General features: G+C 43.4%; 1 protein-coding gene across 4 annotated transcripts in view; it reads right to left on the bottom strand.

Moving 5' to 3' along the window:
• LOC119161607 (F-box only protein 7) overlaps window positions 1-953 on the bottom strand; it is an 84,007-nt gene extending 83,054 nt beyond the window's left edge. For 2 of the 4 annotated variants that reach the window (XM_075878918.1, XM_075878919.1), the window contains exon 1: window positions 805-899. The gene's annotated coding sequence lies outside the window, so the exon portion shown is untranslated. Of the gene's footprint in view, window positions 1-804 lie in introns of all 4 variants that reach the window. The other 2 variants (XM_075878917.1, XM_075878915.1) reach the window with 2 other exon arrangements.
• Between the last annotated feature and the right edge of the window lie 7,979 nt (window positions 954-8,932).

An 8,932-nucleotide genomic window follows, 5' to 3' on the forward strand; every position in this document is an offset into this window, starting at 1 on the left:
ATTGTGCTCAGGGCTGAGAAGATAGTGTGATGTAAGAGTACCAACAAAGATGTACAGACAACAAAATTGTACAATGCATACCTGAAGCTTATTCTCTTAGAATTGGGCCTTTTCGATCTGTAAGCAAATAACTCATAAGTGTCCCTTTAGCATACATGTTCGCTGCATACTCAGCAGACTGGTCATTACCTGGGACGAGAAATTCTACCTGTGGTAACTGTGTAACTTAACTCTAACAATAAATGTAGCAAGCATGAAATATTTTTAGCCCATCCTCTAAATACATGATACCTATGATATGGGCTCACGGTTGAGTATTAAACTAGTGCTACCCTTTCGACATGACGCGACATTGCAGAATCGTGAAGTACTCAATGTAGCATTGCAGAGCGAGAATAATTCAGAAATGCACGCATCTGCAATTGCTTATTTAACAAATTTAGCAAAACTACATTGCTCTAACTGCGCGAGCTATCTATCGGCAATGTGCAAGTTTCCTTCTCGATTCCCGATCATGCATTCGCTTCAAGATCAACACTACGGGGCAAGCGCCGCATCTGACGGCAGAATCGGACCCTTGTCCTGAAGCCACGCTATTAAACCCGAGCGCCGCAACACAATGAGAGCGACGTTCACTACGCGATTGCGATGTTCAGTTGTATGCATATGCTTGTTAGCTTTCAAGAGTCTTCAACACATGGGTTGAAAGCTTTCGATTGTATGAGTGACTTGTTTTGTTCGAACCCGACCGCATACATTGATTGTACCGGCTTGGACACTCGCAAAAAACGATGCAAACCTTACTTGATTGGCGTTGTTTTTGCCAGTCGAGGCCAGCCAGGTCACAGAACACCTACCAGCTAGGTCCCCTGGCGATATTTACAGACGCAAAACGCGATTGGGCAACGAAAAAAAAAAAAAAAAACAGGAAGCGAGCAGCGCGAACCAGCCGCGAGCCCCTCTACATGTAACAAAAAAAATGCGTTTGTTTATTGATGATGATAGTACTACTAGCGTCATCTCGCCTCGCGGTAGTGCAGTTCAGTACGCCGCCGCTACGTATTTGCATGTTATTTTGATACAACAGCCCAAAGGTAGAGGTGTGTGCCGACTGGTCGGCGCGCCGCCGCCGCCGACGCGAACTGATTGGCGCGCCGCCGCCGCCGACGTGAACTGATCGGCGCGCCGCCGCCGCCGCCGCCGACGTTTTTCATCGGCGCAATCGGCGCGCCATTTATGCGCCAGTACTGACTTTTCACAGATTTGTCTTCTTTTTCATCGTGATTTATAGCTTCGTTTCACATTTTATGTAGCCAGTAAAAACCAGGCTTCTTAGTTATCTTCATCCAGCTTCAGAGACCGAGAGTACCACTATGAACAGCGGAACGAGTTCGGCGGCCGCTGCATGAAATGACATATTGAACAAATTGACAAAAAATAAATGTAACAGTTACAGTAAAGCATAGACACTGCCATCTTAGGTTTAGAAGCAATTTATCTGTTTTTTTGTGTCGTAATTAGCTATGATTATGGTGTTACGACGTTGAATGTAATGGCCCAGCGTTTTGATGCGTGCGAGTTCGCCATAGCACAATTCGAATATTCATACGGATGGAAAACGGCATCATTATCAGTCCAAGATGGCAGCCTATAATTGTGCCCGAAACAGGGCGTACATAAAGAAGAAATGAAGTGGTAGCAGTGCAGCACGAATGCAGCGCGTTAGATGAAGGGAGGAGGAGGAATAAATTAGGAAGGACATGGAGGATAGGCGTTAGATGAAGAACTACACAAAACCCCGAAGGATGAAATCAAAATAGAGAAGTTTAATGAAGATTAAAAGCATCGAGGCATATTACATGCTCGAACCTACTCAGGGTATATCAGCACCTGTCCGCGGTGTTAAAGTTGATAATTTTCGAGGATGACCACTTATATTCAGCGTCTGAACATGCTGCATAAAATATTCACCATCTGTTTTATTTTTTAACTTGTCTGTTTGTACCGGCCTTTTAAGACATTGGATACCCGGGATGAAGATGCCAAGGCAGTAAGATAACAAGAGAGAGAAAGGAAGGCTGGGGGATTAACCATATCTTGGCATCCGGTTTGCTGCCTAGCACTGAGGGTTGAGAAATAGGGGCAAAAAAGAGCGTGTAGAGAGACAGAAAAGAAAACGCATGAGCACTCAGGAGTAAGATGGCAACCTTAACAGAGTATTACACGGGTGGCGGCGGCGGCGGTGAAAGGACGTTCGCCTAATCAGCTCTTTTTGCTTACCCAGACTACCTGAAAACGGTTGCCGTGGCTACGGAATCACATCTTGACGTCACTGAGCCTGCGGAAGTGTTTACGTGTTTCCGGCGTCGACATCGTACCTGGACACACGGGTGGCGGCGGCGGCGGTGAAAGGACGTTCGCCTAATCAGCTCTTTTTGCTTACCCAGGTTGGTGTCCTGCATTTCGGCGGCCGGTGCTTTAGGGTTCCTGCCTTGTTGGAATCGTTGCGCTGGAGCCATTTATCAAAGCGGCGCTCCTTTACAACGTTCAAATTTCCTCCATTTATTAGACTACCTGAAAACGGTTGCCGTGGCTACGGAATCACATCTTGACGTCACTGAGCCTGCGGAAGTGTTTACGTGTTTCCGGCGTCGACATCGTACCTGGACACACGGGTGGCGGCGGCGGCGGTGAAAGGACGTTCGCCTAATCAGCTCTTTTTGCTTACCCAGGTTGGTAAATTCGCTTATTTCTCAATACCGCCTTACCGCCGCCGCCGTTGCCACCGTGTTTCAGTGCTTTGCTGAGTTCTCTGTGCATAATGTGCCTTTTTCCTAATTGAATGCTCCCGAATTGAGTGCGAACTGAGTGCTACTGTGAATGCCTGGACAACGTACCATGACAAGCACGTGCCAGTCTTGTGATGAGCCCCTCCCCTGTGATGGGCGTGTCCTGAAGTGCAACGAATGTGAGTCCTCTTACCATGTTGGCAGTTGTTCTGGCTGGTCGGAGACGACATTTAAGACTAAAGGAGAGAGCGGTCGCAGGGCATGGCGATGTGCTGCTTGCCGTTCATCTAAAGCGAAAAGTGGGGAGAAAACTAGCATGGACTCTGAGTTAACCATTTGCCTGGCAGATATAACTAGGAGGCTTGATGCTTTAGCAGGGCTGCCGGCTCAGGTTGGTGAGATTAAGGTCTCAATCCAGCTGTTGTCACAAAAGTACGATGACATCTTGAACTGTCAAGCTAAGCAGGAAAAGGACATTAGTAGCTTAAACAGACGCGTTGGGAAATTAGAGGCGGACTGCACCTCAAGTGATATTCAACAACTGAAAGCTACGGTGAATGATCTCGAGTTTCGTAGTCGGAGACTAAACATAGAAGTTCACGGCATCCGGGTTACGCCAGACGAGAATTTGCTGTGTAAGTTGAATGATGTGGCCAAGATTGCTAACCTGCCAGAGCTGACTGGGAATGACATCGCCGCTATCCACAGACTTCCGGCAAAGCCAAACAAAACACCCGGAATTATAGTTCGATTTGCCCAGCAATCAATTCGTGATAAGTGGCTAGGAAGGCGGAAAGCCCTAAGAGATGCTTCGAATGTTTCGATCACTGAAAACATGACCCAGCAAAACAGAGAGCTGCTGCGCAACGCAAAAGACTGGGCACAGAACAATGGCTATCGTTTTTCATGGCACTGCAACGGCAAGATTCTCGTTAGGAAAAGAGAGGGTGATAGCGCGGTTGTCATTCGTCGTTTGGGTGACCTTGATAAGCTGTGATACTGTTACCCCGCATTGCATTGTTTACTTCCTGATATTCTTTTGATACTCGTCTTAACATGTTTCCCTTAACCGCACCTATAGACCTTATTAATCTTAAAAACTTGTATGACACTTGTTGTGAAAAAAGCCTCAGTTGCGTTCATTTCAACCTTAGATCGGGAAGGAATAAACAGGATGAGCTCGAATATTTTTTTAGTGAAGCACAAGTAAATTTTGACGTTGTGATGTTTTCGGAAACGTGGTTTGCTTCGGAAGATGATGTATTTACGTCTCCAACTTATAAATCATACTACATGAACCGCACAGGCAAAAGGGGTGGTGGCGTAGCTATGCTAATCTCAAGTAAAATAGACTGTGAATTGATGTCTGAATTCTCCTGCATTTCTCCTCTATATGAAATACTCACTGTTAGATGTGGTACATCAGTGTTTTGTGTATGTTACCGCCCTCCATCAAATAATGTCCGTTTGTTTTTTTCTTTTTTAGACTCACTGTTAGAATTTGTGAGTGAAAAAAAATATGCCTTGATTTTAGGTGGTGACCTCAACATCAACATGTTAGTTGAGAGCAGTGTTAAATTAGAACTTGAATCAATGTTAAGCTCGCATTATTGTCAAAATGTTATAACGGCTCCTACGCGAATCACTTCACAGTCATCAACACTCTTAGATCTTTTTATAACAAACTTTGATACTTCCCTTGTTACGGCTGGCACTTTGATTCACAATATTAGTGACCACATGCCTATATTTATGTTTGTTAACCAACTCAATAACGTACCCAAACAAGTGCGTGCAGAATTTTCCTATAGACTTATAAATCCTGAAACACTAACCCTCTTTAGAGAGCGCTTAGGCAGAACCGACTGGAGCAATGTGTTCGCAGCGAGTGCCGCCAATTTGGCATACGATTTATTTATGAACAAGTTCACCGAAATATACCTTCAATGTTTTCCCCTAAAGTCATTTAAAACATTTAAAAAAAGTCGGAAACCTTGGGTAAATAAAGAATGCCTTAAGCTTATAAGAAAGCGGGACCAATTGTTCAAGGCATTTATTGTGAGTAAGTCCCCTGAAGCCCTCAAAGCATTTAAAAAGCACCGAAACTTTGTCACCAAACGCCTTCGTGATGAAAAGAAACTATATTATTCGAACCTGTTTAACTCAACGCAAGGGCGTACAGAAAACGTTTGGAAGGCAATTAACATTACGCTTAATAATCCACCGGAGGAATTAACCAAAATTGTGAAAGATGGTACAGAAATTCAAGGGCCTGATTTAGCTGATGCTTTTAACGACTTCTTTTTGTCAGTTGGCGGCCCTACAACCAGTAGTACTTCTTTAAAATATATGAATATTCGAAATAACCAAACAATATTTCTAGAGCCAATTTCAGAGAGTGAATTAGTAGCGACATTTTTGACACTCAGTAATAGCAAAGCCACTGACGCGGACAATATTCAGATGAAACCTGTTAAGTATGTTATTGACATACTAGCACCCTGTCTTGCCTACATTTTTAACATATGTTTGTCCACAGGACATTTCCCGCGAAACATGCAGATAGCAAAAGTGACAGTTATCTATAAAAAGGGTCCCAGAAATGACATGTCCAACTACCGCCCTATATCGATTCTACCTGTATTCTCTAAGGGTCTGGAAAAAATAATTTTGAAACGTTTGAACTCTTTTACTGACAAGTTCAACTTGATTACTTCAGCGCAGTATGGCTTCCGGAAAAATAAATCTACTGAGCTCGCGCTACTGGCACAAAAAGAATACATTCTAGAGAATTTTGAATCCCGAAATATGGTACTCGGTCTTTTTCTTGATTTCTCAAAAGCCTTTGACCTCATTAATCATAAAATTCTCCTACAAAAGTTGGACCATTACGGTATAAGAGGCGTTGCACACAAATTAATCACTTCATACTTGCAACACCGAACTCAATTCGTCGTAATTCAAGGCAAACATTCCGCAACAAAATCCATTAAAACAGGCGTCCCGCAGGGAAGCATTTTGGGACCGTTTCTCTTTATACTTTACGTTAATGAGATAGTTCGTATTGATGAATCTGCCCATTACATTATATATGCTGACGACACAAGTTTGTTTTTTTCAAGCAGATGTAGCAGCGATCTAGGTAGCCGAGCGAATAACGCACTGTCTAAAATTAACACATGGGCCCAAGAAAACTCTCTAAAACTAAACATAAAAAAAACAAAAGCTGTTTTATTTCACCCCCGCCACACACAAGTTCAGTTTCCCATCATTTCGTTAAATAATTTAGAAATTGAAGTCGTCAAAAGTTTTAAATCATTAGGCGTGTATTTTTCACAAAACATGACATGGGATGATCACGTGAACCGTATTATTACTAAACTATCTCGTATAATCGGCGTCATGCGCCGTCATTGCTACTATTTTCCTGTTTCTGTAAACATGCTCATATATAACTCGTTGTTTTCTTCATTTTTGAATTATGCCTTTCTTGTATGGTCCACAACGACAACTGTAAACGTTTGCAAACTTACCATCTTGCAAAAGAAAGCTTTGCGTCTTGCCTCTAAATTACCACATCGCAGCCACACAGCAGAATTGTTTAAAAAACACTACATCATTCAGGTTGCATCAATATATGATTATAAACTAAGCCGTTTATATAAGTTCGGTTTATTGAAAAATAATGATACGATTGCTAGAATAGCCAGGTTAGAGAAAAATTTTCCTGCTTATAATGTACGTCAACCTGAAGTGTGGCACATATCAAAATGTAGAACGAAATACGGAAATCAAATGTTAAAGTTTCAACTGCCTACACTTCTAAACCGCATAATTAGGGAACATAACATTGATATATCTAGCATATCACCAAAAAAATTGCGATTAGTGTTTATATAATAATGTGATCTAGCGACTACCTCGGTGATCTTTCATTGTAATCTTTCATTGTTTCTTTTTTTTTAGTGCACATTGTGAAACACTTTTATTTTGGTTGTCCTTAGCCGCACGTCTTTCTGTGCTACCCTGTGTACTAGGGGGTCAGGGCTTCTCAAGCTGTTCTCACAGCTTTTACCTGCCCTCCTCGTAACATGTATTTTGTTGTTGCGGAATAAATTTCAATTCAATTCAATTCAATTTATTACATTCTGTACAGACAGGGCGAGAGGTCTCTTGCGAATGAGCTGGGTGGCTCACTATAAAGTGTACGTTTTGACTTAATCAGGGAATGGGTCCAGAATGCGCTGTTGAATCACGAGACACACACACCATTTCTGACGGTGCCGCTCACACTCGCGCAAGTCAAGGTCTTTGATTGGGGCGTGGCCACCACACTGCACCTGTGACACCAAGAAACCATTGTGGTCGTCTCGTCGAACGTCTTATGGTGTCGGAATGCCACCTCACTTCCCGGCTAAGATGGACAGTACACGGCGGACAGCAGGCTGGCAGCCCTTCGGTGACTTGTTTGATGAACAAAGAACGCGGCCCTCCCCCGTCGGCCCAGGCACCGCGCGTAACAACGGCTATCCAGTGGTGAGAAGAGGCGTAATGAGCTTGTGTGAGACCACCAGTTTTAAAAAGAACAAAACAAAATTTTAAAAAACTTGCCAGTAGACAATTTACAAAAGACGGCTGGATTCATCAAAAATGCAGAGACCGACATTTGAGCGACATGTCATATATGACATAGTTCAGCAAACTGGTTTTCATCCCGTAACTTGAACGGACCTACCGGTACTGGCAGAAGTTAAGAATGATTGTCGCTGACAGATGTACTTCTGTTGCGAAGGTAATGCTGAGAGTCAACCAAATAAAACTTAGCATTATATTCAAGTCTTGATAAAAAAATAAGTCAAGTTAGAAAGCTCCTCAGGTGGCCAAATAATAAATTACTTCACCATACTTTATGAAGAAGTAGTTTGCAAATAAATAATGCCATTCAATGTCATTCAATGACGTGACCGCAATGAACGGTGTGTCGTCGCTATAAAACGGGAAGTTATATGTGGACACGATCGGACGAATGCGGCGGAGAACGAATATCTCACGTAATAAAAGCGATGTGATGTTGCACATTTTCATCTTTACAACTCCGTGCCCTTTTGCTTGCTCGTGATGTGTTCGAAGGAGCTAGCCAAGTCTCAGGTAGAAGTCAAGCAGAGTAGCCGGGGCTGATAAGAGCAACGTTCATGTTCACTATTTACACACTAAAGGTAGCATCATGGAAGTTTGATGAGAGCTTCTGAGAGCTGGTTCAGAGCGTCTCGGTGCTCGCGTTTTAAGCCGTGGTCTTCCTAAAATTCTCTGCAGGAGAAAACAATAGACAGTTTGCAATAATCTGCAAGGCAGCTTTTTTGTAAGGTTAGTTTTCCAATCATAAACTCTCGTTCACAGACTGCTTTTCTCGCTCATTTTGTTTTTGCCATTCACCTTTTTGAGATCTTGTGCTCGCGTGCCTTTGCTGGAATTTGGAGAGGTGACATTTTGTTGTACTCGCGTGCTCGCGTGCATTCGCTGGAATTCGAAAAGGTAAAGGCACAATGAGGGAGAAAAGCAGTCTGTGAACGAGAGTTTTTGGTTAAAAAATAAACCTTATAGGAAAGCCGCCTTGCATATCACTGTAAACGGACAGACTGCATGTCCATTCAGTCCAGGGCAGTCCAAAGAAATTGCCGTCTTCATCTCCGTCCCCCAAATGGTGGGGGTAGTGGTTAGAAGAAGGCGCCTAATTTCTGCAGCCCAGCAGGGAGCACGGCGCAGCGAATAAAGATAAAAAAAAACGAGAAGGAAAAAGAGAGAGAAAGTCAAACACTGCCTTCTTTTCTACCCAGGAAATAGAAAGGATGCACGTTCAGTTCGTCACACGGCGAGAGAGGAACACAACGTAGGTCATAATACAATAATAGGCACAACACAGCACAATGCGATAACGTTGCATCGCACGTGCAGAATAGGGCCTGCAGCGCTAGGCAGGCTAGGGCGTAGGGGAGTGAAAGACTTGAAAGCACCACAGAGTGTGGGAAACATACCTGACGACGAATCCCAACCTCTCGGCTAATTATTCAGCGTGTCTCGTGGCACGTCGAACAAATCAAGCTGCCTCGATTTCCGACAGCTCTTCTTAGGCCGTCAGTCAGTCA

This window comes from Rhipicephalus microplus, chromosome X (genome assembly GCF_043290135.1).
Source record: "Rhipicephalus microplus isolate Deutch F79 chromosome X, USDA_Rmic, whole genome shotgun sequence".
Taxonomy (NCBI): Eukaryota; Metazoa; Arthropoda; class Arachnida; order Ixodida; family Ixodidae; genus Rhipicephalus; species Rhipicephalus microplus.